Genomic DNA, 9,471 nt, shown 5'->3' on the forward strand with positions numbered 1-9,471 from the left:
AGGCACAGGTGGAGAAAAAAGGAGGCCATTATCCTCGCTATTGACATTCCATTGTAGAAAGCATCGCAAATACGACACGCTCATTATATGGAAACATATCGTACTTTGTGCTACTTACTGAAATGCTTATGAATTGATGGGAAATATTCTTACATCTGCAAATCTGATTATGACAAGTGTCTTTCTACGAGAGTTGCGAGCTACTGACTTACGAAATGCCACATAGCTATTAAATGATGTTTTTATGCTTTGGTTTGCATAGTTGCTTATTTCATTTGATATCTGGTTTCCAGCTGTCTTGCAGCACTGGTTTCATAAAATAAAATTAAATGCATTTGCTAATGTGAACACTTTCTGTCAACAGATCTATTAAATAATTATTTTCTGATCCACATTCTTCGAAAAAGGAGCTCTTGGAATGGAAAGAACAATAAGAAGGGACTAATAACAGTAACTGCATATATAATTTTCTTTTCAAGTACTTGGTAATTTTTTGTAGAATTAGTTTTTGTGGTGCACCACTTTAATTACATAGACATTAAGATGTGAATATACATTTCCCTTATCTGAATTGTTGCCTTTAGTGTAGTATTTTTTCTGCTTGAGCTTTGTCATGTTTAGATATTAGTTATTGCATTTGCTGCTGCTTACCAGGCATAGTGCTACTGAATTTTAATTTGTGTTACTCTGCTAAGCCAGATTTATTTTTCTTGTTTGCTGCACATTGCCTTATATTAGTTGTAATATTGGAATTTCTTTTGCTAATTTCTATAATGCTGCTTCCTTTGCAATTTGCATTTTTTTGTCATTGCTCTTTGTGTTAATTGTTTTGTGCTGCTGCATTGCCTCATCCCTTAGTTTAGCATCTGAGCTCAGTAGATTTAAGTTAGCTTAAGATGGGGTAGGCCATATAAGAGAACAAGTTGTGATGAATTGGAAGAAATGCAGTGAGGAGATATAAGAAAATGGTTTGGCCAAAAACGTATTTTGAAAGAGGATATGAACCAAAAAAGTAGGGTTTAGGGACAACAGGTTTAGGTAGGATTTTCTTGGAAATAAATGATGAGGTAAGATAATGGAAAATAAATAATGAGGTAAGGAATGTGTGAACATATAAATACAGAAAGCATGCTTGGATAGAATTTTTTTGGTGGAAACAAAGGTTGAAATAAGACGAAAGATCTATGGAATGAAGTTTTCGGTTGGACTGCAGTACCAAATGTTACACTGAAAACAAACCCTGCCCTTTCCTCTTGTGTTATTCTGCTATGTATTTGTGTACTCTTGTATATTAGTGTTTTTCCTGTCTTAATGTGTTTGGCTAATAAGAGTTATGTTGTAGAATTTTTCTGATAATATGTTATTTTCTTTGTAAAGATGTTTAGATATTATTTATTCTGTTCTGTTTTAATGCTCATGTGTGAAGTTGTTGTTTCGAAAGTTATTCTGATCTTTTATGTATTTACTTATGTCATAATTCCTGTAACACTGATGTATATGTTATTTCGATTCTTCTGTAAAGCCTGCATTACCACAAATGTTATCTGTATTGTTATGTTATTTAATGATTTTTTTGTATCTTTGTTATTGTATTTTTATGTTATCAAATTGTAATTGTTACCAGTTCTTCAAATTAAGTATCATTTCACTGCACAAGTTTCTGTTGGTCATAATATATGCACAGTATGTGAGAAGTTGGGACTGTTAGTGCTTGCACGTGTGTTGATAATTCAGCAAGGGACTGGATAACAGCATTGCTGGTTCTAAGGACAATTCCAAAAACTTTGTCAGTGCACAAGTGGTGGTTTATGGACTTGCTATATTGTCTGCAAGACTTCTAAGGACAATTGAAAAACTTTGTGCGTGCACAAGTGGTGGTTTATGGACTTGCTAATTTGTCCGCAAGACTCGTCGATGGTGATTGTGCACCTGCACAGTCACAACAGATGGCTGCTGGCCGTCTCTACAAGGATTGCAGTGGGTCTGCACCTCTGGTGGCCCACCAATACCATAATCTCTACCAGGACTACAGTGGGTCTACTCTGTGATGACCTACCTACCAATATTCTTCAAAACTTCGACTGACTCTGCGGCTGGTTTGCTCTGTTGTGGCCCATTACCTGTCTGCATGTCAAGAGTCATCACTGTCTTTCCGTTGGGAGGACAACACTACTTCTTCAAGATTGCATGTAAATCCACCACTTCCGTGTGCATTCTCTTTTACTGCTCAGACATTGAAAAAAAAAACAATGTAATTTTACTGTGATGAATGATCAGGACTGTCTTTATGGGACTGTGAGAAAATTTTAGCTTTTGACCAACATTGTATCAATAAGTGTGTGCATTTGATATCTTTGTTATTGTAATTATGAAAAATTTTATCAAATCATTACTGGCCACTGCCCAAAACAATTTGTAAAATTTTTTGTGGGGAGCATGGGGGCTATATAAGTAGGCTGTTTAGGTTCTTACATTGGTAACGCCACGTAGCGCTCTGTATAAAAATCACTGGCTGTGCTGTGTGCAGTCTGTGGCTAGTTTGCATTCTTGTCTGCCATTGTTGTGTTGGGCAGCGGCAGCTGGATGTTAACAGCGCGTAGTGTTGCGCAGTTGGAGGTGAGCCGCCAGCAGTGGTGGATGTGGGGAGAGAGATGGCGGAATTTTTGAAATTTGTAAGACTGGATGTCATGAACTGCTATATATATTATGACTATTAGGGTAAATACATTGTTTGTTCTCTATTAAAATCTTTCATTTGCTAACTATCCCTATCAGTAGTTAGTGCCTTCCGTAGTTTGAATCTTTTATTTAGCTGGCAGTAGTGGTGCTCGCTGTATTGCAGTAGTTCGAGTAACCAAGATTTTTGTGAGGTAAGCGATTTGTGAAACGTATAGGTTAATGTTAGTCAGGGCCATTTTTTTTTTGTAGGGATTTTTGAAAGTCAGATTGTGTTGCGCTAAAAATATTGTGTGTCAGTTTAAGCACAGTCATGTATAATTTTTCTAAGGGGACGTTTCATTTTTTACAATATTTCTCTTACATCATCATATAAAAGTAGTATATCCAACTTCTCCTCATTGGTGTACATGTCTGCACGCAACGAATGTCGAAGCAGAAATGAGCAGCCTGCAATGCAGACAAGTAAACAGGAAAATGTGTTGAGAATTTGACACAGTGTAACACGAGAGCTCTGCTTGGCGAATTTTGCAACGCTAATGCCGATTCCGGCCACAGTGCCCTCAAATTCTAGAAAGTTTCACGAATTTTTTACGACAGTTTTCAATATCAACATTATCAAACGCTGTATCACTGAAACTGTCTTCTCAAGAGCTATCGAACGCAGTTATAAAAAGTATACGGTTTCATTTTTTTTAAAGTACTTATTTCAGTGTCTCCGTTGATACCACGGCTAAAACCAAACAAACAAAAAAAAGTACGTGGCCTCGACGCTTTAACATTATCCGAAAACCGCGTTTCGATATGAGTAACCATTCAGGAAATAAAACGGGTGTTACATCTTACGTGACACCCTGCATACTGAAATTCGGTTCAAACTCAAAATTAATGTACTCATATTTGAAACAGGAAACATGGTAAAATGCAAATACGCTTCTCTGGACTGCCGCCAGATCGTGCCTCGGGCCATGCAACAGTGACAGCAGCAGCTACACTATGTGATCAAAAGTATCCGGACACTCCTAAAGACATATTTTTCGTATTAGGTGCATTGTGCTGCCACCTACTGCCAGGTACTCCATATCAGCGGTCTCAGTAGTCATTAGATGTCGTGAGAGAACAGAATGGGGCGCTCCGTGGAACTCACGGACGTGGTCAGGTGATTGGGTGTCACTTGCGTAATACGTCTGTACGCGAGATTTCCACACTCCTAAACATCACTAGGTCCACTGTTTCCGATGTGATAGTGAAGTGGAAACGTGAAGGGACACGTACAGCACAAAAGTGTACAGGCCGACCTCTTCTGCTGACTGACAGAGACAGCCGACAGTTGAAGAGGGTCTTAATGTGTAATAGCCAGACATATATCAAGACCATCACACAGAAATTCCAAACTGCATCAGGATCCACTGCAAGTACTATGACAGCTAGGAGGTGAGGAAACTTGGACTTCATGGTCGAAAGGCTGCTCATAAGCCACACATCATGTCGGTAAATGCCAAACAACGTCTTGGTTGATGTAAGAAGCGTAAACATTGGACGATTGAACAGTGGAAAAACGTTGTGTGGGTTGACGAATCACGGTACACAATGTGGCAATTCGATGGCAGGGTGTGGATATGGTGAATGCCCGGTGAACGTCATCTGTCAGCGTATGTAGTGCCAACAGTAGAATTCGGAGGCGGTGGCGTTATGGTGTGGTCGTGTTTTTCACGGAGGGGGCTTGCACCCCTTGTTGCTTTGCATGGCACTATCATAGCACAGGCTTACATTGATGTCTTAAGCACCATCTTGCTTCCCACTGTTGAAGAGCAGTTCGTGAATGGCGATTGCAATCGAGCACCTGTTCATAACCCAATGGCTGTGGCGGAGTGGTTACACGACAATAACATCCCTGCAATAGCCTGGCCTGCACAGAGTCCTGACCTGAATCTTATAGAACACCTTTGGGATGTTTTCGAACGCCGACTTAGTGCCAGGCCTCATCGACTGAGATAGATACCTCTCCTCATTGCAACACTCCGTGAAGAATGGGTTGCCATTCCCCAAGAAACCTTCCAGCACCCGATTGGCCTGCGAGCGCGAAAGCTGTTATCAAGGCTAAGGGTAGGCCAACACCATACTGAATTCCAGCTTTACCGATGGTGGGCGCCATGAACTTGTAAGTCATTTTCAGCCAGGTGTCCGGATACTTTTGATCATATAGTGTATCACCACCTGATGACGTCGAGCAGTTGCATCGATGCAATATTGTGCGAGCTACACAATACGATCTGACGGCAAACCCGAGAAATGTATTTGCAACAAATCCGTCGAAAAGGCATGAAAAGTCACACGGTAAAAATGCTTGGTATAATTTAATTTCAGTGTAATTAACAAACATGCAATTAGCATGGTTTATTCCTACCATTTCACTTATTTTTCCAAGAGAACAAGAGATATGTAATCGATTAAACGCATTCGCAGTTGCTAATAAGGACAAGCATCAGCTGTAGAATGGAAAGACAACAATGAATGTTAGTGCCGGACGGGGATTGGAACGCGGTTTTCTTGCTTATTACGAACGGTCGTCATACCATTTGGCTATCCGTGCATGACTCACGGCCACACCCAAACTTCCATATGTCTCAACTGTGCGCCTACAACCTTCATTCGTGCATCCATTACGTAGATTCCGGTACAGGCAGACGTAGTACTTGAAAGTCGCTTGGCCGGTATCGGCAGATAAATACGATAATGAATACCGTAGATATGTAAACGTCTTTGTATCACATTCCGTACATTTCAGTTGTAGCCACCGGATGATAACACTTTTTGTAATTATCAACAACTTCTGTAATACTGGTTAGCGAATTAACAATACGCAACAATACACCAGTTGTTAGCAAATAGACCCGCTAGTAAATGTGTGGGAGGTTTAGCACGATGTAAGATCTTGATCAGAACTCTGTGACGCAATAAATTGTACACCTGAAACAATAACTGAAGTTTCGGGTCTTTTGAGAGCCATGGTGTTCTCTGACCCGTTTTTACTACCTACAGGGAACATCAACTGCAGCGAAGCAGTGAAAAGAAGTAAGTTCTAATGAACGTTTATCATTTTCAACAAACTCAGTTACGCCTATCAACTTTCAAGAACATTCATTTCAGCTACCATTGTCAAAATGTTTCGTAAAGATGTTTACTTTGAATTATTTTTTGTTGACAACCGTCGGTTTGGTAGGTCGTACTCGCAAAACGCAGTAGTAACGAATTACAGAAAAATGGAAATGTTGGTTGAAGCCAACCTCGAAAATTATAAATCTGGGTTACAGAGAAGGGTACGAACGCTACAACTTATCGTGGAAGATAAAGTGAACGTAGACATAATCGCATTTATAGATTTAGAAAAGCGTTTGAAGCGAGTGAGACACGATTGTTAACCACGCCCTACGTTATTCAGTCTGTATGCTCGGCAAGCGGGAAAGGAAGTAAGCAGAGGTTTGGAAAGAAGAAACAGAAACTTGATGGTTCAAAATGGTTCAAATGGCTCTAAGCACTATGGGACTTAACATCTGAGGTCATCAGTCCCCTAGAACTTAGAACTACCTAACCCTAACTAACCTAAGGACATCACACACATCCATGCCCGAGGCAGGTTTCGAACCTGCGACCGTAGCAGCAGCGCGCCTCCGGACTGAAGCGCCTAGTACCTTTCGGTCACAGAGGCCGGCAAAGTTGATGGTTTGTCCGTAACATTGTAATGGAGAGAAAAGAAATTTATGGCTTAGCCTTACTGAAGGAAGAGATCCGTTGATAGGATACAACCTGAGGCATCACGGAAAGGTCAGTTTGGTAATGGAATAGTCAGAGGAAAAAAATGTAGAGGAGAAATAAGGCTTGACGACAGCTAGAAGGTTCAAATGGATATATGCTTAGAGATGGAAAAACCGATCGGTTAAAACCGATACTGCTATTTTAGTTCTTAATAACCAATATTTTTCGGTATTTCTGTGATCTCGGACGTAACAGGTTCATTTCATTTTTTAACAATAACAGATTGCAACCCGTCATATCAACGTGTCACAGCAGCAGTGTCAAAATTTTTGGTTTTTAAATAAAAATTTCCATTGCTTCGCAATACTGGGTTATTGTAGAAATTGGGAAAAGCAGTCAGCACTGTTTTAATAACAACGCCTACAGCAACAACCACATCTCATTAGAACCTGTTTGAAATTTCGTAACTGTTGACGTGTTGCATGTCCTATTAGATGGTACCCGTGTATGTGCAGTGTGCAAGACTTGCCCCCACATGGTCTGGAAGGTAGTTTCTTGCTGTCGTCCTCGGACATCAGCTGTATTGGAGAATGGCAGCAGACCTAGTTTGGAAGTACATACATCAAAAAAAGTATTACATCACCTCGGTTCCGAAAGTTCCGGAACCTGTACAGAAAGTTGGAATAGTGATCAACATAAACATCATTTACGCCCTTTTTATTGCTCACCAAAACCACACATTGCATGTTGTACCACCATACAGCGAGACCTTCAGAGGTGGTGGTCCAGATTGCTGTACACACAGATACCTCTAATACCCAATATCGCGTCGTCTTGCATTGATGCATGAATGTACATGCCGTGGCATACTATCCACAAGTTCATCAAGGCACTGTTGGCCCAGATTGTCCCACTCCTCAACGGCGACTCGGCGTAGATCCCTCGGAGTGGTTGGTGGGCCATGTTGTCCATAAACAGCCCTTTGTCATCTATCCCAGGTATTTTCGATACGGTTCATGTCCGGAGAACAAGCTGGCCACTCTAGTCGAGCGATGTCGCTATCCTGAAGGAAGTCATTCACAAGATGTGCACGATGGGGGCGTGAATTATCGTCCATGAAGACGAATGCCTCGCCAATATGCTGCCGATATGGTTGCACTATCGATCGGAGAATGGCATTCACGCGTCGTACAGCCGTTACAGCGTCTTCCATGATCACCAGTGATGTATGTCGGCCCCACATGATACCACCCCAAAACAGCAGGAAACCTCCACCTTGCTGCACTCGCTGGACTGTGTGTCTAAGGCGTTCAGCCTGGCTGGGTTGCGTCTGGTTGAAGGCATACGCGACACTCATCGGTGAAGAGAACGTGATGCCAATCCTGAGCTGTCCATTCGGCATGTTGCTGGGCCCATCTGTTCCGCGCTGTGTGTTGTCGTGGTTGCAAAGACGGACCTCGCCATGGACGTCTCGAGTGATGTTGCGCATCATACAGCCTTTTGCGCTCAGTTTGAGTCGTAACACGACGTCGTGTGGCTGCACGAAAAGCATTATTCAATATGGTGGCGTAGCTGTAAGGGTTCCTCCGAGCCATAACCGTAGGTAGCGGTCATCCACTGCAGTATTAGCTCTTGGGCGGCCAGAGAGAGGCATGTCATCGACAGTTCTTGTCTCTCTGTATCTCCTCCATGTCCGAACAACATCGCTTTGGCTCACTCCGAGACGCCTGGACACCTCCCTTGTTGAGAGCCCTTTCTGGCACAAAGTAACAATCAGACGCGATCGAACCGCGGTATTGACCGTCTAGGCATAGTTGAAATACAGACAACACGAGCCGTGTACCTCCTTCCTGATGGAATGACTGGAACTGAACGGCTGTCGGACCACCTCCGTCCAATTGACGCTGCTCATGCATGGTTGTTTACATCTTTGGGCGTGTTTAGTGACTTCCCTGAACAGTCAAAGGGACTGTGTCTGTTATAGAATATCCACAGTCAACATCTGTCTTCAGGAGTTCTGGGAATCGGGGTGATGCAAAACTTTTTTTGATGTGTGTATTTTACAAAGTGCGTTAGCAAGGAACTTGCTTTAATACGTTAAAAGCGTGAGGAGGCATAACGAACTCGCGAGATCATACAAGGAGAAAACATCCACAGCGTTACTTGGAAGAACAGGTAAATCTGATTGCTACACATGTAATTTTATTTGCGCGCTATAAACAAGGGATAATAATTGAGCGCTTAGTGTTGTGGTTGCTTCAGAGTGAGAAAATGATACCAACCAAAACTGACGATGCACAGAAGTCGGCAACGTGTGACCTTTCTCTTACGCCGTCTCCGCAACCATCCCCTTCACCTTCATTGTCTTTCCTGGAGACAAATGAGACCGATTTCTGCCACAACCTCAACCACATATCGGTAGTGGTCACCTACTGTTTCACCTTCAGTAAAATTTTATGAGCCGTGTGAGGGTCGCGTTGATGCCGTTCATAGCTCGGCATCTTGTAATAGCGATAGTGGTGTCTCGTTTTCTTAGTGTGTCCACTGGCGCCATTACGTTTGCTCTCCTTGTCTGGCAGCAGCAGCGCTTATCGATTGCGCGTACTGTGGTACCATCTTTGGAGCGGCCTCTAGTTTTCCGGGTCGTCGTGTGTAGAGTTGAGTGGAGATCAGACGGAGCAGAAGTGAAGTCCAGACAGCCAGTACTCGCCCGATCGCTGGCGACACACATGCATTGTCCGAGGGAAGGATGTGGTCTCGAGAGTGCACGACCACGTCAAGGACAGGGTTCAGCGAGTTTTAGTTGAATGGACCGTGATATTCGAGTAGTGCAACTTTTCACTTGTGTGTGTGTGTGTGTGTGTGTGTGTGTGACGGTTCAATCCCGTCTCCAGCCATCCTGATTTAGGTTTTCCGTGATTTTCCTAAATCGTTTCAGGCAAATGCCGGGATGGTTCCTTTCAAAGGGCACGGCCGATTTCCTTCCCCATCCTTCCCTAACCCGTGCTTGTGCTCCGTTTCTAATGACCTCGTTGTCGA

The sequence above is a fragment of the Schistocerca nitens genome, chromosome 7 (genome assembly GCF_023898315.1).
Source record: "Schistocerca nitens isolate TAMUIC-IGC-003100 chromosome 7, iqSchNite1.1, whole genome shotgun sequence".
Lineage (NCBI taxonomy): Eukaryota > Metazoa > Arthropoda > Insecta > Orthoptera > Acrididae > Schistocerca > Schistocerca nitens.